Raw genomic sequence first — 25,290 nt, forward strand, 5'->3', positions numbered from 1 at the left:
GAAAGTATGCGGCAAACCGTGAGAACGGTCATAGGATAGTATTGATTTTGTCAGCCTTTGTCACTATCCACTAAATCCAGCCGATCTGGAAAAGTTGTGCAGGACTCAGTTGTATTCCGCTTATTTGAACTGACTGAACAAATCCGTTCCAAAAGGACTGATGTCAACTGATGCTATTGCTTGCATAGGATCTGTTCAGATGTGTTCCATTTCACTAAGCTGAACCTTTATTATGCCAATGTGAATGCATCCTTATGCTTGTTGGAATTTTCATGAGATTTGCACTTTTGCAAAATTGCAGACTGTAGTCAATGGCATCGCATTTAACTTGAATTGTTTTGCGAATTTACACATGTGAGTTTTCTGCAGAGAAAAAACTGCCTCCATGTATCTTTTTTTTTTTTTTTTTTTTTTTGCATTGGACATGCTATTTGCATATAATCAAACATGCTGGACAGACACAAAAGATCAGTATCTGCAAAAGATCTGTTCCTGCCAGAGATCCGTTCCTGCAAATTGCATTCATCGTCTATGAGATCTGCAGATCCTCATACACACCTTGTTTAACTGACATTCATCTGCAGATCAGATCCACCAGGATGGATTTTCAGATCTGCAGATGAATGTCTGCTAAACAAGGTGTGTATGCCCATTGTTGTGTTTTAGGGGATGTGGGGGAGTGGGCACATTCTCTTATATGTGGTGGACATGTCCATTAGTATCTGCTTTTTGGAATAAAGTTAAAATTTTGATTACTAAAGTCACTTCCCTCTCGATAGCCTTGGACCCAGCAATCTTTATGTTGGGTCATAAGTCACCTCACTATACTCATCAGGCCCATAAGATGGTCCAATATATAGTTATGGGAGCAAAGTCTTATTTAGCTGCTAATTTGAAGTCGTCTACCTTAACAACTAGACCCCTCATTAATAAAATCCACCAATTGATGATATATGAGAGGATGTTGGCCATTTCTTTTGATAAACTAGACCAGTTTCAAAAAACTTGGGATCAGTGGATACAATATGCTGATAATGTAGGTCTCCACTATATGGTTTACTTTAGTTAATGTAGATATGTAGTTGGATGTTCCCCCTGCAGCTCCGAATGGATGTCTGGATACATGATAGACCTTCACCTTCCCGCACCTTGTAAAGTTAACTTACATCATCAGCCCTTCCCCACCTGTTCTTCTCTTCATGACTTAAGCCAAAAGTAACCCCGTTGACTGTGGTCGTCCTTCCTGATCGATATACTGCATTGGCATCAGTGTTGCTATCACGGATGGTCGTGATCATGGGTACGCGTGATTCACGGCCATTTTTACGCAACACGAAGGCCGTGATCCGCATGCCCTGATCCGCATGGATCACGACATCGCGTCAAATCCGTATCACGGCATGTGTAAAAAAATTACGGATCACGACCGTGATGCGGCCATCGCGGATTTTTTCAAAAGATGTCAGTGGGCCAATCAGAGGCCCCTGACGCAGGCTAGAGCAACCAATCACAGGAGGGGAGGCTATGCCCTCCCCTCCTGTATAAAAGCGGCGGCCATGTTCAGAAACTCAGTCCTTGCATAGAGACTGTGATCTGAGAGTATCTCCAGGCCATTCTGTCACTCCAACCTGAATTATCGCAAATTCTTTCTGTTTTAGGAAAGCAAACTTTTGTTTTTCTTAACATCTTAGTAAGGGGGCTTTTAGGACTATTGTAGTCCCTTACACACCCCAATGAGTTCTGGGTCACCATGAGCTTGCTGGTTAGTCTGTGCCATTCTGTCACAAAGCAAGGGCATTTTGGTTTAAAAACCCAGCATTTTTGCTCATTACAGTGATCTCATATTGCTGATATTACTTGTATTTAGTTAGCTAGTGATTACACTGTCAGTTAGTGAGTGTAGTTCAGAGTGTACTATGCTGCTAGTGTCTGCTGTTGTGCTACTGTGCAGGCAGTCCCTGCACACAGGTTTCTTTCCTACTGTATATATACTACTGTACTACTGTATTAGCTAGCCAGTGAATACTGACTGTCAGTCTGTGTAGTTCAGAGTGTACTGTCTGTGCTGCTAGTGTCTGCTGTTGTGCTACTGTGCAGGCAGGCACTGCACACAGGTTTCTGTGCTGCTGTATATATAGTACTGTACTGTATTAACTAGCCAGTAGCCAGTGATTACTGACTGACTGTCAGTTAGTTATTATAACAAAGAATGTCTGGAAGGGCACAAGGACAATATCAATTACTTATCACAATCAGCATCCTTTTCATCTCAGGGGGGATCTTTGGAGCCATCTCTGGGGGTATCTGGGAGCACAGCAGTCTGGGGCACTTCCTTGCTTCCCTGATAACTTCCAGATAATTCTACGCAAGCCACGCACGGCGCACGCATACGTACACGTACGGTTTTATGTATACGAGCGGTATTTACGCATTGGGGGTGATTGAATACCGAGCCTCTATTTCGCATTACGAGACGCATGTACACACAATTTTGTATGTGTTGATTACGGGTGTGCGGGCGCATTGGGGTGATTGCATACCGAGCCTCTATTACGCATTACGAGACGCATGTACACACGTAATTTTGTATGTGTTGAGTACGGGTACGCGTGCCCAGGCACATTGCGGTGATTACATACCGAGCCTCTATTACGCATTACGAGACGCATGTACACACGTAATGATTGTGTGTGTCTCAATTACCGGTATGCGTGGGCAGGTGCATTTGCGCACAACTACTACCGTACATTTTTACGCATGCGGACATAGGGGTACGCATGGACAATACGGATGACTATCACAACTGCGGATCAGACGACGGGTGAACACGGCATAAAATAGACGGGTCGAGCCGGATACACGCGAAGATTACGGGACGGGGTCACGGGTAGATCGGGATCCGGCCCAAATAAAAACGGCCGCATTCGGATCCGTGATGAAGGGGTATCCGAGCAACACTGATTGGCATTCACTTAGTGGTACAGAAAGAGTAACGGTCAGGATTCTCCTGGCTTAGGTTGCAGATCTGTCCACTGCTATTCAGCGATAAGGAGCTATATAAAGCGAAGCACTGTTACGGAATAAGAGCTTTGTTTTATTGTTTATCTAGTCTACAACTAAACCTTTGTGAAGTTAGTAATAAATTATAATTCTGGCCCCTACTATTTGGAGATAAACAGGAGCTATATTATTGATTTTTTTGCTATTTTTGTGGACTTTTAAAAATGTGGGTCTAGTTGTTCTATGTTACAATATGAATACTGTTACTCGAATGTTATGCTACTTTTATGCATGTCCCAAATGGGACTGTTTGTACATCTTTTGCTATGTTCAATAAAACTGTTTGAAACTAAACAAGGTGTGTATGAGGATCTGCAGATATCCTAGACTTATGAATGCAATTTGCAGGAACAGATCTTTTGCAGATACTGATCTTTTGTGTCTGTACAGCATCTGTGTGTGCAGCATCTTGCAAAGATTTTTTTCTGATGGGGAGTTCAGCTCCATAGCATAGACTGTGAAGGTATGGCTCTCATACTCAGGGGCGTAGCAATAGGGGTTGCAGAGGTAGCGACCGCATCGGGGCCCTTGGGCCAGAGGGGCCCCGAAGGGCCCTCCCTCAACTACAGTATTAGCTCTCTATTGGTCCTGTGCTCATAATATTAACTTCAATAGATACTTTTAATAGTGGTAATCCTTAACAAACTGTTTCTCATCCTTTTCTTGCACCTCTGACACTGTAGTTGCCCTTGGCAGGTTTTGGTGTGCCGTATCAATTGTTATGTATAGAGTGCTTGGGGGGGCCCCATTGTAAAACTTGCATCGGGGCCCACCGCTCCTTAGCTACGCCACTGCTCATACTACATGAAGGGTGGTAAGATTGGTCTGTGATCTTTCATTTTCCAAAGACTATAGTCTGATGTGTGTATGCACCTTTAGAATCACAAATGTGAAAACCACACCAGAAATCACAGGGATACGTGTGAAAGCTGTCTTAGACCCTGTTCACATTTGGAATCGCAAAACGTGATCGCATGGAATTTTGCATTGAGATGTTCCGCAATTTTGCCGCAATTTCTTTTTGCGACACTCATTCCAGCAAATGAGATGTGCAAAGCAATCACCAGGAAAATGCTGCATGCAGTACCGGCGATTAGAGATGTCGCGAACCTCCGATTTTCGGTTCACGGAAGGTTCGGTTCGCATAAAAGTTTGCGAACCGCAATAGACTTCAATGGGGAGACGAACTTTGAAAACTAGAAACATTTCTGCTGGCCAGAAAAGTGATGGAAAAGATGTTTCAAGGTGTCTAACACCTGAGATCTTTCAGTGACTACAAGAAGGGGGGAAAAAAAATTCAAAACTACCTTATAGTTTTTGAGAAAATAAATTTTAAAGTAACTCCTTCTGACCGTGGGAAAATTAAGCGCCCGCCGACTTTAGCAGTTAATAGCAAAGCCGCATTAAAAGCTAGAAACCCCAAACTTGCAGAACATGTTAAGAAGAACAGTGGGAATAAGAGGAAACATTTTTTTTTTCAAAAAGACCTTATAGTTTTTGAGAAAATCAATTTTAAAGTTTCAATGTAAATTCTCCTTCTGACAGTGGGAAAATATACCCCCGCCGACTTTAATGGTTAATTGCAAAGTCCCTTTAAAAGCTAGCAACACCAAAATTACTGGGAATGTTAAGAAGAACAGTGGGAACAAGAGGAAAAAACATTTTTCAAAAAGACCTTATAGTTTTTGAGAAAATCGATTTTAAAGTAAAAAAAAAGTCGATTCATAAAAAAAAGAACCGATTCATTAAAAAGATCCGGCTCATTCATGAGCCGTTAGTATAGCAGAGAATGCGTTCTCAGAAGGACGTGAAGCTGCTGGCTCCCGCTGCTCTCTCCCCACCTGCCTGCACCTGTCAACCCCCACCTAGGCTGGCACCCAGCGCACCCATGGGTGCACTGGGTGCCAGCCTAGGTGGGGGTTCACAGGTGCAGGCAGGCAGGTGGGGAGAGACAGCGGGAGCTAGCAGCTATGCGTCCAAAAGGACTTTTGGACGCATTCTCTGCTATGTGGGTGGGGGGCTTCGGAGATCTTCAATCAACTTAATAGAAGATCGCAGCATAAGAGGATACAGTTCGTTGGATCATTTACCGAGGATATTGGCGTAGGAAATTTTTTTTAAAGGTACAGGTAAGTATTTCTGGTTAATTAAGAAAATTAAAGGACTTTTTTCGTGGTTGTGTTTTTATTTCATTTAACCCTTTGTGGAAATGGGTAGGGGTACTTTGTACCTCTATACTCATTTCTCCTGGGAGGGGGTGGGCATCTGGGGTCCCCTTCTTAAAGGGGACTCCCAGATGCCACCATGAGCTCCCCCCCCCCCCAGGGAGTCGTCGCCCCCACCTCCTCCTGGGGCACCGGAGGTGGGGAAGAGCCCCTTGTCCATGGATTGAACAAGGGCTCTGAGGGGGGGAAGGGGAAGGCTTGGCTGCCCCCCCCCCCCCCCCCCCCGGAGCCCCCCATACCATGGACCATGCGGGCTGGTATAGCTCAGGGTGCGAAGCCCAAGTCGTCCGGGGCTCCGCATTCCGGCTATCCCAGCCTGCATGGGGGACAAGGGGTTACAGAGGCTCGGGAGGGGGGACCCCACGTCATTTTTGTTTCAGATTTTCCACACTCAGCACATAAAAATAATAAAAAAAAATATATATATATATATATAATTTTTTTTTTTTTAGGACTTACGAGGCCACAAGTATGAAAAAAGTTAAATACCATTTCATAATCCAGATCAATGGAGGACGCCATCTGCGGGCCCCACCCCCCCCTGTTCATTCCGCCATGGCACCCGCAGTAATACCGGCCCCGGTCGGGTCCCGACCCCTCCAAACAGGTCGGGTTCTCATTCCCCCCTCAATATGGCCGCCACAGATTGCCGCTGCTGCGCAGTCCGCATAGATGCGATTGCGGCTGCACAGCTCCCGATGCGTCCGATGTATGCACGCATATTGATGACGCGGCAGGAGGAGGCCCTAGAGCTGCGCAGGTGCAATCGCGTCTGTGCGTACTGCGCAGCCGCGGCAGTCTGTGGCAGCCATATTGAGGAGGGAATGAGAACCCGACCTGTTCGGAGGGGTCAGGAGTCGGGACCCGACCGGGGCCGGTATTACTGCGGGAGCCATGGGGGAATGAACGGGAGGGTGCGGATGGCGTCCTCCATGGATCTGGATTATGAAAAGGTATTGAACTTTTTTCACACTTGTGGCCTAGGAAGTCCATTAAATATTGTTTCCTGCTATCTTTTTAACATATCCTGCAAATTTGGTGTTGCTAGGATGTAAGGGGCCTTTGCGATTAACTGCTAAAGTCGGCAGGTGATGATAACCAACCAGAATTATAGGGGTGCTGAATTCTGCTAAGGCTTCCATTAGGCTCCCTATTTCACTTTCCAAAATTTTACATCTTTTCAAAGGGCAATTGCTCAGCAGTGGCAAATTTTCTAGCATTGTAGGAACTGTTAGGGGGATCATAACTGGTGAGTTTCGGGCCCCTAGGCCAAAGAGGTCATAGCCTAGGGTCAAAAAAACCTGTTTATTTATGCAATTTCGAAGGTAGTGATACTGACGTACATAAATCGCAGCCATGGCCGTTAGCAACGTCTGAATTTCACGAAATGTCTCATGCAGGTAGAAGACATATTGTTAGACTTGGATTCCAAAGATGGGGTCCCTACATCTCTGCAAACCAGAGTTACAGGGGTCCAAATTTGGTAAAATCCCCCATAGGCTTTCATTGCCTCCCTATTTCACTTTCCAAAATCTCACATCTTTTCAAAGGGCAATTACTCAGCAGTGGCAAATTTTCTAGCATTGTAGGGACCCTTAGGGGGAACATGACTGGTGGGTTTCGGGCCCCTAGGCCAAAGAGGTCATAGCCTAGGGTCACAAAAACCTGTTTATTTGGGCAATTTCAATGGTAGTGATGCTGACATACATAAATCGCAGCCATGGCCGTTAGCAACGTCTAAATTTCACGAAATGTCTCATGCAGGTAGAAGACATATTGTTAGACTTGGATTCCAAAGATGGGGTCCCTACATCTCTGCAAACGAGAGTTACAGGGGTCCAAAATTGGCAAAATCCCATATAGGCTTTCATTGGGCCTACTATTTACCGTTCCAAAATCTCACACCATTTCAAAGGGCAATGGCTCAGCAGTGGCAAAACTCACCAGTCATGATCCCCCTAAGAGTCCCTACAATGCTAGAAAATTTGGTACTGCTGAGCCATTGCCCTTTGAAAAGATGTGAGATTTTGGAAAGTGAAATAGGGAGCCAATGAAAGCCTATGGGGGACTTTACTAATTTTGCACCCCTGTAACTCTGGTTTACAGAGATGTAGGGACCACGTCTTTGGAATCCAAGTCTAACAATATGTCTTCTACCTGCATGAGACATTTCGTGAAATTCAGACGTTGCTAACGGCCATTGCTGCGATTTATGTACGTCAGCATCACTACCATTAAAATTGCCCAAATAAACAGGTTTTTGTGACCCTAGGCTATGACCTCTTTGGCCTAGGGGCCCGAAACTCACTAGTTATAATCCCCCTAACAGTTCCTACAATGCTAGAAAATTTGCCACTGTTGAGCAATTGCCCTTTGAAAAGATGTGAGATTTTGGAACTGTAAATAGGAGGCCCAATGAAAGCCTATGGGGGATTTTACCAATTTTGGACCCCTGTAACTCTGGTTTGCAGAGATGTATGGAACCCATCTTTGGAGTCCAAGTCTAACAATATGTCTTCTACCTGCATGAGACATTTCGTGAGATTCAGACGTTGCTAACTGCCATGGCTGCGATTTTATGTACGTCAGCATCACTACCATTGAAATTGCCCAAATAAACAGGTTTTTGTGACCCTAGGCTATGACCTCTTCGGCCTAGGGGCCCGAAACTCACTAGTTATAATCCCCCTAACAGTTCCTACAATGCTAGAAAATTTGCCACTGCTGAGCAATTGCCCTTTGAAAAGATTTGAGATTTTTGAAAGTGAAATAGGGAGCCTAATGGAAGCCTATGGCAGAATTCAGCACTTTTGCACCCCTATAATTCTGGTTGGTTATCATCACCTGCCGACTTTAGCAGTTAATAGCAAAGGCCCCTTACATCCTAGCAACACCAAATTTGCAGGATATGTTAAAAAGATAGCAGGAAACAATATTTAAAGGACTTCCGAAGCCACAAATGTGAAAAAAGTTAAATACCTTTTCATAATCCAGATCCATGGAGGACGCCATCCGCGCCCTCCCGTTCATTCCCCCATGGCTCCCGCAGTAATACCGGCCCCGGTCGGGTCCCGACTCCCGAGTCCGACCCCTCCGACCAGGTCGAGTTCTCATTCCCCACTCAATATGGCCGCCACAGATTGCCGCGGCTGCACAGTCCGCACAGACGCGATTGCACCTGCGCAGCTCTAGGGCCTCCTCCTGCCGCGTCATCAATATGCGTGCATACATCGGACGCATCGGGAGGAGGACCTAGAGCTGCGCAGCCACAATCGCATCTTTGCGGACTGCGCAGCCGCGGCAATCTGTGGCGGCCATATTGAGGGGGGAATGAGAACCCGACCCGTTTGGAGGGGTCGGGACCCGACCGGGGACAGTATTACTGCGGGTGCCATGGCGGTATGAACGGGGGGCGCAGATGGCGTCCTCCATGGATCTGGATTATGAAATGGTATTTAACTTTTTTCATACTTATGGCCTCGTAAGTCCTTAAAAAAAAAAAAAAAACAACACATACATATATATATATATATATATATATATATATATATATATATATATATATATATATATATATATATATATATGTGCCTGCCTATCTGCCATCTCCTCCTGGATGTCCGCTAGGTTCCTAAAACTAAATCTAGACAAAACGGAATTTATGATCTTCCCACCCCGGTCATCCCTGGACCTCCCAGATGTGCAGGTCACTGTTAACCTTACTACTATTCACCCTACCTCTCAAGCCCGCTGTCTGGGTGTCACCCTGGACTCCGCACTCTCCTTCACTCCCCACATCCAAAACCTCACAAAGTCCTGCAACTTCCACCTTCGTAACATCTGTAAGATTCGCCCTTTCCTGACCCCTGCCACCACCAAACTCCTCATCCATGCCCTCATAATTTCCCGCCTCGACTACTGCAATGCCCTTCTGTCTGGACTCCCTAAGACCCGAATAGCTCCACTGCAGTCCATCATGAATGCGGCTGCCAGAATTATCCACTCCTCCCATCGCTCCACCAGGGCGGCTCCCCTCCGTGAATCCCTCCACTGGCTTCCTATCCAGTCCAGAATCAGATTCAAGATATTGTGTCTGACCTACAAATCCATCCACAAAACCTGTCCAACCTACATTTCTGATCTTACTCAGAGATACACACCAAGCCGCTCACTCCGCTCCTCCAATGAACTTCGCCTGACCGTCCCCCGCATCACCCAGTCCCATGCACGCCTCCAAGACTTCTCAAGAGCCGCTCCGACACTATGGAACTCCCTACCTCCACCCATTAGGGCAGCCCCCTCCTTCAACACCTTCAAGAAGGCCCTCAAAACTCACCTTTTCACTCTTGCCTACCACCCCTCACAATTGCTCTAAACCCAGCCAAACTCTGGTCCCCTACCTCTCGTGTCCCTACCTCTCCCTCTAGATTGTAAGCCTTTGGGCAGGGTCCTCACTCCTTTTGTGTCCTACCTGATCATGCACCTCTATTACTGTGCACCCATGCTATGCATTTGAGTGAACCTAACTTGCCTAACTCCATGCTCCCATCCAGTGACTGACTAAGCATTACCTTGTACTCATACTGTGCTGTGTGATCTGGTTTTCTTGGATTCCTGTATTGTCATATTGCTGTTTGTCACCCCTAAATATTGTCTGTAACCTAAATTAATGTCCAGCGCTGCGTAATATGTCGGGGCTTTATAAATACAACAAATAAATAAATAAAATATACATACATACATACATACATACATACATACATACATACATACATACATATATATAACCCCTTGTCCCCCATGCAGGCTGGGATAGCCAGAATGCGGAGCCCCGGCCGACTGGGGCTTCGCACCCTGAGCTATACCAGCCCGCATGGTCCATGGTATGGGGGGCTCCGGGGGGGGGGGAGGGGCAGCCAAGCCTCCCCCCCCCCCCCCCCCGGAGCCCTTGTCCAATCCATGGACAAGGGGCTCTTCCCCACCTCCGGTGCCCCAGGAGGAGGTGGGGGCGACGACTCCCTGGGGGGGGGGGGGTTCATGGTGGCACCTGGGAGTCCCCTTTAAGAAGGGGACCCCAGATGCCCACCCCCCTCCCAGGAGAAATGAGTATAGGGGTACAGTACCCTTTACCCATTTCCACAAAGGGTTAAATGAAATAAAAACACAACCACGAGAAAAGTATTTTATTATTCTAAATTAACCATAAATACTTACCTGTACCTTTTAAAAAAGTTTTCCCACGCCAATATCCACGGTAAACGATCCAACGAACTGTATCCTCTTATGTTGCGATCTTCAATTAAGTTGATTGAAGATCTCCGACGTCCCCCACATAGCAGAGAATGCGTCCTTTTGGACGCATAGCTGCCGGCTCCTGCTGTCTCTCCCCACCTCCTCACCTGTCACCCTCACCTAGCCTGGCACCCATGGGTGCGCTGGGTGCCAGGCTAGGTGAGGGTGACAGGTGCAGGCAGGTGGGGAGAGACAGCAGGGAGCCGGCAGCTTCACATCCTGCTCAGGACGCATTCTCTGCTATAGTAACAGTTCTTGAATCATCCGGTTCTTTTTAATGAATCGGTTGTTTTTTTTATGAATCGGCTCATTTTACTTTGAAATTTTAAAATTGATTTTCTCAAAAAGTATAAGGTGTTTTTGAAAAAAAAAATTTCCTCTTGTTCCCACTATTCCACTTAACATTCCCAACAATTTTGGTGTTTCTACTATGTAAGGGGACTTTGCTATTAACCGTTAAAGTCGGCGGCTATTAAAGTCTATGGGGCGAATCGAACTTCCTCGAAAGTTCACCTGGTGCAGGCGAACGCGAACCCCCAAAGTTCACCTGGAACCGTTCGCCGGTGAACCGTTCGCTACACCTCTACCGGCGATCAGCAAAACGCTACTGGAAAGCACCCAAGTGTGAATGGGGCGCAAAACTGGACTGGGCTAGTCTCCTCCTGGGCTAGACATTTTGCAGCTGCCTCCCTCTCTTTTTACCCTCCTTCCTGCTTTTTGTGCCACTAAGTCCTGCAGTGTACACCCCCGATCCATTCCCTGGACAGTAGTCCATGAGCGGAGAGGCTGGGCTCTGTATATGCAGGGCCATTTCTAGCATATCACCCCGCCCCCCCCCCCCCCCCCACAGACCAAAAAACAAACCACATACTAGAAAATATAAACCATCTGCCATGTAAGGTGGATGCTTAATACAGGGAGTCCCCAAGATACCAACAACCAGCCGATTTTGTCACATTTCAGTGCACAACCTCTTCCCACAGTCCCCCAGCGCAGTGTGTAAATGCCAGAGTCCAGTGCTGTGCTTCCAGCTGTCCTTTCACCACTTGGCCTAGTGCCCGGCATCTTCTACTGCATGTAGCGTGATTACACGCAACTTGACCATTGGATGGCGAACCCGCCAACTATTTACATTGCACAGTGCTGCAATCTCGCTGTACTGGGGACAGCCGTGTCACTCAGCTGCCCCCTGGAGAGGCTGATGCCTACAAGTGAGGATTGCCGTGATTGGCTGTCGGAGAGGGTGGGGGGGAAGAGGGGTGAAATAAAAATATAAAATAGACAATTTTATTTAAAAAAAGAAATAAATTAATAAAAAAGCTCTTTTGTTGGGTAGAAAAGGGGGGGGGGGGGGATTCGCTTGCGTGCTTAGTTGTATGGCTCTGCAGCGAGCAGTTAAAGCTGCAGAGCACTGAATTGTAAAAAATGTGAGCCTATGGTCCTGAACTGGTTAAAAGGAAATAAACATCTTCCATGGGTCTCACACCTCGGGTGTCTTTTAACTGCATAGTGTAGTCCCACATTGATGATTTTTTGTTGTTGTTGCTTTCTGTAAGTTAATCATTGACAAAAACTATTCGTGTGTGTGTATGTATATGTATGTATATGTATGTATGTATATATATATATATATATATATATATATATATATATATATATATATATATATATATATATATATATATATATATATATTATATGCACGCACACACACACACACGTTTTAAGCCATCCTCACTCGACAGCATTTTTTTTCCACAAGTGCCTAACCTTTTTTACACAGTGCTTTAATAATTCTAAAACTGATACATAGCTATAGATTTCTAGTGAATGCAGTGTGAACACCCATTTAACAATTGTTTTGAAGCTGTTAGTGTTACTTACTGTTTGCGGTTATTTTACAGAGCCACTTATTGTTGGTTGACTTCCCTAGATGTTTTACTGAAAATTGTATACTGTATCATAGAACTCTCTAAAGAGGCCCAGTCAAAGGTTACACATGTTTAGAAAGTTGTACATTTTCTAGAGTTTAGATTTTAAAGCAGCCAGAGGTAAACCGTGAACCCATGAGGCCCTTAGCGCTGTTTAAAAAAGCAAACCCCAGATAAAGATTAATAATGTTCAGGGATATTTGAAATACTTTCCTCTTCTGCTTCCAACCTTGGAATTCCAACATGAATAATGTCTGGCACAGGACAGGTAGTGACCGGGACATAAACCTTAAAAAAAATTCTTGTTCTCTGATTCACTGCTAAAAGGAGTGCTTATTGATGTCTGTTTCACAGCTCAGAGGCGAATCAATTAAAAATAGCGCAAGATAAGCGCCGCAAAAAAATGGCGCTGCTCAACTGCAATCTAAAGTTACTTGTCTCTAAGCATATAACTAAAAACAGAATGTTAAAATGTATCTTTATCCACATGAGAGAGCAATGGGGAGAGAGAGGGTCTTTTTATCATATATTTCGGGGGGAGTTTAGGAGGGAGGGTTTGGGGAGTTTATTATGCTAGGTTTACTTCGTGCGCAAATGCCATGATACGCGTGACGCGCCATCGGACTGAGATTGTTCAAAATGTTCTTTCTCTTGGTCATTTTATATACTTAGTCTGTACTTATGTCTCTTTGTACAAAATTGTGTCATTTGTTCTTTTATAAACTAAAAAATACAATATAAAACGTTTATTAAAAAAAATAATAATAATAAGACGCGATTAGTGGCATTGAACAGTAATTTTAGCACCCGCTATTTATCAAACGCTATAATTACTGTTCACTGTCACTAATCGCAGCTTTTCCTTTTCCCGTCTATAGTGGCAGCGCGGCAGTTTAGGGGTTAAGGTTAGGTGGGGGAAGGGAAGTTAAGGTTAGGCGGGGGGTAGTTAAGTGTAGATGGGGGGGTTGGATAGGGGTTAGGCACGGGGGAAGGATTTTTGTTTAGCTTAGGCAGTGGGGGGCAGTGGTTAAGGTTGGGCACCAGGTGGGGTCTTAGAGTTAGGTATAGGTAGAGGGAGGGTTCAGTGTGAGAGTAGGCAGGGTCGTAGCTATACATTACCCGCTCCTGGCGATCACATCTTTTTCCCTTCCTGGTTAGTTTGCCAGTGTCCTGCAGCCAGCCAGTAACCATGTGGGGACTAAAGCCTTATGATGATTAACTGGCTGCAGGACACTTGCAAACTAAACAGGAAGTGGTGGAGATGTGATCGTCGCGAACAGGTTCTGTAAAATAATCCATCCCTACAATAAAATAGTAGATAGAGAGAACAAAGCTACTTCAGGCCTCACAATTCCAAAGTAATAACCTTATTGTAGACCGCTTCCATTAACAGACATCAAATGCACAGATAATTAAAATTCATTAAAAACACATATTTCAGTAGTAACGGGACTCACCCCACATATACACCGCATTGCCATACATCACACATAACAGCATGCATAGTCCCCACACAAATGTACATGTACTATGCTGCAAAAATGGATCTAGGATCGGTGTGCTTGCACATGCACACAAACATACCCCCTTATTGAGGTTCCATTTTGCACTGTTGCATGCTATATATGCATAAGATTGTAGTTTATAGCAAGCTGCTATATGTGTGGGCTAATTTGAATGCTGAGACCTTTAAATTTGCCACAAGCTATATATGTATAATGATGCATGAAAGATCGCCCTGCATTTACCACTTTCTGGAATCCATTCATGATGGCATAATGGATGATACGATGAATCTCTATTGTATATGTGCCACCGTATAGTCAACAAATAGTTAAATACAGTGTACCAATAGCATATTAATAACATGGATTTGTTGTTGGAATAAATATTTGAGCCCATATGGGCAAACTTTCCATTATCAAAGTAGGTGAATTTGAGCGTAGTCACAAGACCTGCCACCAGACATATAAAGATTGAAGAAGCCTCGTCGCACCCTGAGGAAGCCCATTTGGCAAAACATGTAGGTGTGAGGGGTCTCAGGAGGCCAGCCTCAACCACCACCACAGCCGCATGCCAGACCCAGCTGATCCTAGCTGCTACACACGAAAAAGATGTACAATAGTTACAGCAGGAAAACCATGACATAAATGTTGTGTTACAGTATGTTATTAAATAAGTATTTGTGACCTTCCCATAGTCCTATGGTCAAATGAAAGGAAACCAATTCTTTTTGGGATGTCGGGAAACCAGAGTGTCTGGAGAAAATTCAAAAACATTGGAAGAACATAAATCCTACAAATAATGACAATGCCAGGTGTCAGTCCTGGGATTCTTTAGGTTGCTTATTACTTCTGCAATCTTTTGCAGTCTCCTCTCCGTCGTAAATGCATCTAACGGTAGTGATGTAGCAAACATCAAATTTTCCACAAAAGTTTGTGAACAGGCAAACCACCATAGCCTTCAATGGGCCGACAAATTTTAAAACCTATAGGGACTGTTTATGGTGACAAAAGTGATGGAAAAGTTGTTTCAAAGGGCTTTACTACCATGCCGGAATCGGATCCATGGTAAGTCCCACCAAAAACGACGTAGTTGATGCAGAGTCGTGCTTTAATCTCCGAAGGGCAGAAATCACAGTACATTCCTAAATTTGTGGAATTAAGTGCTTTAAAACATCCAGCGTGTGTACATGGCAATAAGGTAGTGTAAGGGTTAGGCACGTTCACACTGACAGATGAACCGCCGCGTGGTGATGCACCGCAAACAACCACAAGAGCTTTAGACCTGATAACGTCAGGTGAGCAAATAATTGTTTTTGACATCTCCAGGACATAAATATTAGTCCTCTGTGTGGCAGTCTTTGTGTAGTGGCTGCTGTGCTTGGGCGCATTTGCAGGAGTGCAGGCGATCACGGTTTTCCATCCCCTATGGTGAGGCTGAGGTAGTTCAATGACAGTTAAGTGACCAAATAAACACTGATTCTGCACTGAGGCCTTATACAGTGGGTAGTAGTGGATACTAGATACCAGTAGTGGTGGTGAAGGATTACTGGGTTATGGTCTGTGCACTACTAGGAGCAGCAGACCTGTCTCCAACAGTTAATGGGTGCACTGGACACACAGGATTGCAATATAACAGCAGCAAGAAAAACAGCCCTTAGAGGGGTGAACTACTGTAACACTAAGCACTGATGCACCTGTCTGCAACAGCTAAAGTGCACTGTGTGAACACACTGAACAGCAACATCACAAGATCAAAACACAGCCTTTAGAATGGCTCTTGGGGTTATGTAGATGATGAATTGGCACTGTAGCAGCAAGAAACTCCACTGGGGACACAGAACACAGGCCTACCTATCCCTTTCCCTATCTGCAGAAATACTCTGAACTCTTAACTAGTCTCCTTCACAGCACATCCAGAGTGTAACGGTACATACACATGTCGGATTTTCGCGAACAACCTGTCGTTTGAACGACCGGTCGTTTGCACATCAAATCAGGCATGTGTAAAATCTGTCGTTCAGCTGATAAGACTGAACTTGAGCGATCCGCTTGGCGTATCGCTCAAGTCCGCTCTTATCAGCTGAACGACAGACTGTACACACGCCCGATTTGATGTGCAAACGACCGGTCGTTCAAACATCCAAACGACGGGTCGTTTGCGAAAATCCGACATGTGTACGAGCCTTAAAATGGCTGCTGTACTGGATTTCTGATGGGCTTATTTTTTTCTGCATTTCAGAATCCGGCAACCTTCTGTTTTTTTGTTTGTTTTGTTTTTGTTTTTTTATTTTGCAGTATGTTTTCAATCACAATGTATCTTGTCACAATTAGGAAAATTGTGTGCGGATAACGTAATCACAGAGCACTGGGAAAAAATGTAACCGCCTGTAAACACTAGGTGAAGCGTGTTCCCTGCCACACTAACAACAGCACTGGATGTTTGTGAAGGCCACATAGAAAATAGCTCAGGGGTATTCCACACATAGAGGTGAAGTAGGTAGGAGTCAACAAAAAAGCTGCATAACTGGACATTTGTATTTATTCTAAAGTCTCTAGATCTTAAATATCTAGGTATTAAAAAGGAACTCCAGTGAAAATAATGTAATACAAAAAGTGCTTCATTTTTACAATAATTGTGTATAAATGATTTAGTTAGTGTTTCTCCATTGTAAAATCTTTCCTCTACCTGATTTACATTCTGACATTTACCACATGGTGACATTTTTACTGCTGGCAGGTGATGTCAGTGGAAGGAGATGCTGCTTGCTTTTTTGGCAGTTGGACCCAGCTGTAAACAGCTGTTATTTCCCACAATGCAATGCAGTTCACACACAGGAAACTGTCATGAACATGGTCCTGACATCACACTGTGGGAGGGGTTTCACCACAATATCAGCCATACAGAGCCCCCTGATGATTTGTTTGTGAAAAGGAAAAGATTTCTCATGGGAAAAGTGGTATTAGCTACTGATTGGGATGAAGTTCAATTCTTGGTTATGATTTATTTTTAAGAGTTTGAACTGTATAAACCAAAGGTAACTACATAAAGATGTGTCTCATAGTACAGCTAATTATAATTTGACTGAGATCATCCATTTTTATGGGCTCTATGATGCCCCTTGGAAGAACCTGCTGGATGTAATGTTAGCCAGGGCTTTCTCCAGGCTCTTACTAATGCACCCTAATACTATCATGCCTGGGGCCCAATAAAGCACTTTCAGTTGCGCTTTGGAAACTGGGCGATCCCAGAAAGTGCTACACTGATGAAAGTCAATCATGGTGAACCCACAAGATTGATTGCAATTTGGCTATATCGCAACTGTGAATCCTGCAGCATTTTTTTTACTGCTGGGGGGGGGGCGGGACTACGCACTGGCAGAAATTAACCTCAAGAGACTTGGTAAGTATTTAATTTTTTTATTGACACAGGATACCAAATTAAAAAAAAATGCAAATCAGAGACACTGTACATTCAACAACAATACATTGTACAGTGCTCCTAATTGCCGGAAATCACTGTAGCCAATGCTAGCAAAAATGCTGAGTCTATTCTACAGTGATTAACGATCAGTAGTAGGCCCCAGGCCAAAGTCACTAGCCCAGAATGAGCATGCAGATCAGATGCTTTAGGGTAGAAACACACTAGGCAGTGCGGGAAAGGTAGCGTTTTGTTGCATCTGCGTTTGTGCGTTTTTCCTGCGTTTTCTGTGCGTTTGCATTTGTGTTCCGCACATGTATTTTGTGTGCTTTTTAATGCGTTTGCGGTTCGCATATATAAATCGCGTATGCATTTTGCATGCTTTTATGCATTTTATGCAAATCACTAGGAAGTCAACAGGAAGCAGAAATATATAATCAAACTTGTTTTTTCTTTAAAATGCACTAAAACACAATACCTCTGCATTCCCAGTGACTTTCATTATGTGTGTTTTACATTCATTTTGGAAAAATATGCAGCAAGACCAGCGTTTTTAAAAATGCACATTGCAGAAAGCAAACATGTGTTTTTATATGTGGCCCATTGACTTGCATTATGTGCGCTTTTACTGCATTTTCCACAACGCTAGCGTTTCTGCCTAGTGTGTTCCTACCCTTACTCTGGTCTGACTCCACTAGCTGCATGCTTGTTGCAGGTGTGTGACTCAAAAACAACTAATGCCAAAAGTCCAGCATGATAGCCAGGCAACTGCCATTGTTTATAATGGAATGAATATGACAGACTCTATATTCCTCTCACTTCATAAAGACAACAACAACAACAACAAATAACATTTGTAAAGCGCTTTTCTCCCATAGGACTCAAAGCGCATAAGCATGGCTCCGACCATCGTGGTAGAGAGGAAGAATTTTATAAGTCTGGAAATGCCAGGCTAAACAGGTGGCTTTTCAGTCTGGATTTGAATAGCTCCAGGGATGGTGTCTTTACTGGGTGTGGCAGGGAGTTCCAAAGAGTAGGGGCAGCATGACAGAAGGCTCTGTCTCCAGATTTTTTGAGGTGCACTCTGGGAGTGACCAAGTTTATAGAACTAGCTGATCTGAGGTTGTGAGAGGTGTGGTGCAGCTTCAGCAGGTCCTTCATGTATCCAGGGCCCAGATTGTGCAGGGATTTGAATGTCAGCAGTCCAATCTTGAAGAGTATTCTCCATTCTACTGGTAGCCAGTGCAGTCAGCGAAGGATCGGTGTAATGTGACAGTGGCGAGGCTGGTTTGTTAGCAATCTGGCAGCAGCATTCTGCACTAATTGCAGGCGACGCAGGTCCTTTTTGGGGAGGCCAGCATAAAGGGCATTGCAGTAGTCCAGCCGTGATGTGATGAAGGCGTGGACTAGGGTTGGAGGATCCTCTGGGGGAATCAGATGTTTAATCTTTGCAATGTTCTTCAGATGAAAGTAGGAAGATTTAACTACAGATGAATTCTGGTTTCTGAAACTCAATTCCCTATCGATTAGTACGCCAAAGCTGCGCACAAGGTTGGAGCTGTTTATGTCTGAATTCCCAATCCTCATTGGTGTTGCTTTAGGATAGAGCTGTTTTGATAGCGAGTGCTGGCTTTGGACAAACAGGACCTCAGTTTTGTCAGCATTCAGTTTCAACCAGTTATTATTCATCCATGCCTGAAGCTCAGCTAAGCAAGAGTTTATTTTTGGGGTAGGGTCTGTTCCACCAGGTTTGAAGGACAGGTATAGCTGTGTGTCATCGGCGTAGCAGTGGTACGTCAGGCCATGACGTAGGATAAGTGTACCGAGTGGCAACATGTAGGGCCCGATTCACAAAGCGGTGATAACTCAGTTATCACGCCTAAAAGACTTTAAGCGTGATAAGCTTTGCACTGCTGAGTTAGCACCGATTTGTGCTCTTTATCGCGTGCAACTCCGCGCGCAGCGCCCATAGGGTTTAAAGGGCGCATCGCGTGCACTGCACCATGCGCCGCGCGATTGCACGCGCAAAACTTTGCGTGCGGAAAATTCGTGCGAGTTTCTTCTTATCATGCCTAAACTGAGTTTAGGCGTGATAAAGGGCTTTTCACTGGCGTGCAAACACTTTGCACCGCTTTGTGAATCAGGCCTGTAGATTGCAAACAGCAGAGGGGATAGGATTGATCCTTGTGGCACTCCGAATTGTAGAGGTGCAGGTTTGGACATTATAGGTCCTAGGGATACTCTCTGTGTTCTGTCAGTCAGGAATGATCTGAACCACTGGAGGACTAAAAAATCCATTTAATTGTAATTAATGAAGTTCAGTGGTAATGTGGCTATGGAAGGTAGAAGTGTAGCATTTGATGCATACAGATGCTTTTGTAAGTGTCTGATTTCAGCCTGGATTTTCAGTTTTTTTTTTTTCTTAATAAAAATCATGACGTCACATAAGCTGAAAATCATAAACCAGGGCAATCAAAGTCTCTTTTCTATATCTATGTATTTAAAGGTCAGTAGCATGTCGTTGATAGGAATGATTGCTGTTTTATCAAAGGCAGTACATGTTAGCTGGCGTGTCTAAGTGATCTCTGTCCTTGTGACATTTGCTATATGTAAGATATTAGCACTTAATTACAGTGTGACTAATTTAAAAAAGGTTATTATTTGTGATACAAATGGAAATACAATTCATGTGTAATAATACTGTTATCTAAATAAACATTGTATCTGGATTTCTGAAGAAGGAACTAGAGTATTTTATTCCCACATGAAAAATTATTTCAAAAGCCACACACCGATTGTAGGTTAGTATTGCGACATACAAGGAACAGAGCCGCTATCAGCAAGTTACATCAACTAGCTGTTATCACAAGCAACTTTATTAAAATGTATACAAGTAGATTTTCAGCTACTAGTTGTAGCAACTTAGTCACCATTATGGATGAGATGCAAATAATTCCTCCATGCATTCAAATTTCATGTAAATATTATGCAGCTTGAACTTGGACCTATAAAATTCGACTGGAAGTTATTCTGATTGGTCTAATTTCAAGCTGCATATAATTTACATAAAATTTGAATGCAATGAGAAATGATTGATCATCCTTAGTCACTATTTAGGCCTCTTGCACACTGCATGCATTTCAGATTCCGATTCCGCTTTTTAATCTGTTTTTACATCCGATTCCGATTCAGATTTTTAATCTTAACTGCATGCTGCGTTTTTTGATCCGTTTTTCTGTTGAATGTATTCAAGGAAAATCGGAAACGGAATCGGAATCGGAAACGGAATCGGAATCGGAAAACGGATTTGCAGTGTGCAGGGAGCCTTACTAAGTTTCCTCTGTGCAATGCCGTCCAGTATGGTGTACATTCTGCAAGGACATTAAAAAGGCCACAAATGACCCTTTTTCAATGTTCACAGCTAAACAGCGAACTGTCGTGATATGGAGTATCACACACTTCACCAGAACAAGCGCTGAAACAGTGTAGAACAGGGGTGCCCACACTTTTTCGGCTCGCGAGCTACTTTAAAATTTGCCGAGGCCAGGAGATCTACCAACATCTCAAATGCTAAGCACGCGCAACCCCCCCCCCCCCCCCCCGCGTAGGTTAGCCAGGTATATGTGTGCCTGCAGTATAGGTTACATGCCCTCAGTATAGGTTAGCCAGGTATATGGGCCCTTAGTGTAGATTAGCCAGGTATATGGGCCCTCAGTGTAGGTTAGCCAGGTATATGGGTCCTCAGTGTAGATTAGCCAGGTATATGGGCCCTCAGTGTAGGTTAGCCAGGTATATGGGCCCTCAGTGTAGGTTAGCCAGGTATATGGGCCCTCAGTATAGGTTAGCCAGGTATATGGGCCCTTAGTGTAGATAAGCCAGGTATATGGGCCGTCAGTGTAGGTTACCTAGGTATATGGGCCCTCAGTGTAGATTAGCCAGGTATATGGGCCCCCAGTGTAGGTTAGCCAGGTATATGGGCCCTCAGTGTAGGTTAGCCAGGTATATGGGCCCTCAGTATAGGTTAGCCAGGTATATGGGCCCTCAGTGTAGTTAGCCAGGTATATGGGCCCTCAGTGTAGGTTAGCTAGGTATATGGGCCCTCAGTGTAGATTAGCCAGGTATATGGGCCCTCAGTGTAGGTTAGCCAGGTATATGGGCCCTCAGTGTAGGTTAGCCAGGTATATGGGCCCCCAGTGTAGGTTAGCCAGGTATATGTGCCCCCAGTGTAGGTTAGCCAGGTATATGGGCCCCCAGTGTAGGTTAGCCAGGTATATGGGCCCTCAGTGTAGTTAGCCAGGTATATGGGCCCTCAGTGTAGGTTAGCCAGGTATATGGGCCCTCAGTTTAGGTTAGCCAGGTATATGGGCCCTCAGTGTAGTTAGCCAGGTATATGGGCCCTCAGTGTAGGTTAGCCAGGTATATGGGCCCTCAGTGTAGATTAGCCAGGTATATGGGCCCTCAGTATAGGTTAGCCAGGTATATGGGTTCTTAGTGTAGATTAGCCAGGTATATGGGCCCTCAGTGTAGGTTAGCCAGGTATATGGGCCCTCAGTGTAGGTTAGCCAGGTATATGGGCCCTCAGTGTAGATTAGCCAGGTATATGGGCCCTCAGTGTAGGTTAGCCAGGTATATGGGCCCTCAGTGTAGGTTAGCCAGGTATATGGGCCCCCAGTGTAGGTTAGCCAGGTATATGGGCCCCCAGTGTAGGTTAGCCAGGTATATGGGCCCTCAGTGTAGTTAGCCAGGTATATGGGCCCTCAGTGTAAGTTAGCCAGGTACATGGGCCCTCAGTTTAGGTTAGCCAGGTATATGGGCCCTCAGTGCAGTTAGCCAGGTATATGGGCCCTCAGTGTAGGTTAGCCAGGTATATGGGCCCTCAGTGTAGGTTAGCCAGGTATATGGGCCCTCAGTTTAGGTTAGCCAGGTATATGGGCCCTCAGTGTAGTTAGCCAGGTATATGGGCCCTCAGTTTAGGTTAGCCAGGTATATGGGCCCTCAGTGTAGTTAGCCAGGTATATGGGCCCTCAGTGTAGGTTAGCCAGGTATATGGGCCCTCGGTTTAGGTTAGCCAGGTATATGGGCCCTCAGTGTAGGTTAGCCAGGTATATGGGCCCTCAGTGTAGGTTAGCCAGGTATATGGGCCCTCAGTGTAGGTTAGCCAGGTATATGGGCCCTCAGTTTAGGTTAGCCAGGTATATGGGCCCTCAGTGTAGTTAGCCAGGTATATGGGCCCTCAGTGTAGGTTAGCCAGGTATATGGGCCCTCGGTTTAGGTTAGCCAGGTATATGGGCCCTCAGTGTAGTTAGCCAGGTATATGGGCCCTCAGTGTAGTTAGCCAGGTATATGGGCCCTCAGTGTAGGTTAGCCAGGTATATGGGCCCTCAGTTTAGGTTAGCCAGGTATATGGGCCCTCAGTGTAGTTAGCCAGCTATATGGGCCCTCAGTGTAGTTAGCCAGGTATATGGGCCCCCAGTGTAGGTTAGCCAGGTATATGGGCCCCCAGTGTAGATTAACCAGGTATATGGGCCCTCCAGGTATATGTACCTGCAGCATAGGTTAGCAGGCAGGCAGAGGAGAAGAGGCGGCGAGGAGAGACTCCGGCAGGCCAATGGGATGCAGGAGAGAAGCGGCGGCGAAGAGAGCGGCCACTACGTCATGGCTGGGGGCGGCGCCGGGCACGTTACAAGCACGCACGTTGCAGGCTGCCCGTCGTCGCCCCCAGCCATGACGTAGCGGCCGCGCCGCCTCTCTCCTCCCTCTCTCCTCGTCTGCATCCTTATTGGCCAGCAGCTAAACACACGATGAGCTGCTGGCCACAACAAACTTTTACGACACGCGGCCGAGAGGCCGCGATCTACCAAGAAGGCGGTCGCGATCTACCGGTAGATTGCGATCGACCTATTGGGCAGCCCTGGTGTAGAATAACGCATCACCCATATGTGGATATATAGCACTTTCAACTGTGATTTTATCGTTTTGAACAAGGCTCTAGGGTTCATATATACAAGACACATTTCCCCCCTTGCTTTTAAATCGGGCAGCTTTCTGCATTGTTTCTGCATGACGTGTGCATTCACAATTACAATGTATTCCACTGCATCTGAAAAATTGCAAATGAACATGGAAAATCGCATGTGGAATAATGAACAACAGTGAAGGCAGAATTACAAAAACCTGGGAATTATGGGAAAAATGCACTGTCAAGTGTGTTACCTGCCTTATGCCTGGCACACACCATGCAATTTCCCATCAGATCAATAGGTAAAATCAACGATTTCTGACATGTCCAATCTGATTTCCGATAATTTTTCTGATTTCATTTTTCCGATCACTTCTGTACAAAATCAATCACAAAAAAAAGATTGGAAATCTGATCGGACCTGTCAGAAATTATCGATTCGACCCGTCGATCTGACGGGAAATTGCATGATGTGCACTAGGCATTACGGTTTCCTGAAATGATAATTACTGTTTGTTTTGATTGAGATTAGGAGCAATTGTTTAATGGTCAGTTTTCCGCTTGGCAGCCTGTTCTGCTCAGTGAAGGGAGCAGGATTGGCAATGGGCTGCAGAAACTGCAGTAATTGTCAGCCAAGTATGATCTGACATGAAAAATCCCTACAGATATCAAAATAAGAGAAATGAAGCAGTGCTGGCAGAACCTGAATAAGTCACAGAAAACTAATTCCTGTTCATCCCTTAACAAAATCACAATAATGTTTTGACAAAAGAACATTGAGAAATCCAATATTTGGTGGAATAACACCAATTTTTTTTTTGAGTTGCTATTGATAGTTGTACTACTGGTGTATTAGAATTATTTTCCAAATAGTAACAAGATGAAAGTTTGTTACAAAAATCATTTCGGCCATGGCATTTGGAATGGTTTGAATTCCTTTCCGTTTTCCTATTCAAGTTCCCATGTCTGCCCCTACGCAGACTGGCTGAGAGCCTGGTGTGCCTAAACTAGACCGATTACTGTGGTCTATTAAGGTGCAGACGTTATTCCTTTTTTAGGGGAAAACTGCCTTAGTAAATTTGATAAAGACTAGGGACATCCAGAAATGAAACTGGGCTTTTGAGAGTCTCATAGTTGATGATGAGCCTATAGAGCAAGAGATCTCATCTGTAAAGGGTGATGTTGTGGGTAACACACAAAGGTAAACCGTTAGTCCATGTGACTGTCACACAAGGCAAGATCAAAGTAAAGTCAGCCATACACTGGTCGATTATGCCACCAGATCGACCAGCAGATAGATTCCTCTGTGATCAAATCTGATCAAAGAGAGATCTATTGGCTGCCTACACTGCAAACAGATTTTGAATCGATTTCACTATTAAACCGATTCACAATCTGTGGAGCTGCCGCCACCGTCCCATGCATACATTACCTGATCCGGCCAGTGCAAGTCCCCCAGTCTCCGCTGTCTCTACTCCGCTCTGGGCTCCAGCTTCACTTTACTTTCTGTTGGGGAAGTTTAAATAGTAGAGGGCGCTTTAAACAGGAAGTAAGTAAAGCCAGCCGGAGCCCAGCGCGGAGAAGGGACCGCGGGGACAGCAGGGACACGTGCCGGCGGAACAGGTAATGTATTGCTGCTAGCGTTGGTCGTCCGACATTCGAACGCCGCTATCGACGCACTCCCGACCTGCCGGCGATTGAGCAAAATTTTCCACACAGGCAGATCGACGGGATCGATCGTTTTCTGGCTGAAATCGTTGAACAGTCAGCGTTTGCGTGTTGATTTCACAGCAGATTCGATCACAGTGATCGAATCTGCTGTCTATCGGCGGTAAATCGGGCAAGTGTATGGACACCTTTTAAGGAAGTATGTAGCTGTTCTTTCCTGTGGCACCACTAA

General features: G+C 45.0%; 1 protein-coding gene across 1 annotated transcript in view; it reads left to right on the plus strand.

Annotated features, from left to right (window-relative positions):
- NT5E (5'-nucleotidase ecto) overlaps nt 1-25,290 on the plus strand; it is a 153,378-nt gene that overhangs the window by 61,019 nt on the left and 67,069 nt on the right. The window lies entirely within an intron of this gene.

The sequence above is a fragment of the Hyperolius riggenbachi genome, chromosome 4 (assembly GCF_040937935.1).
Source record: "Hyperolius riggenbachi isolate aHypRig1 chromosome 4, aHypRig1.pri, whole genome shotgun sequence".
NCBI lineage: Eukaryota > Metazoa > Chordata > Amphibia > Anura > Hyperoliidae > Hyperolius > Hyperolius riggenbachi.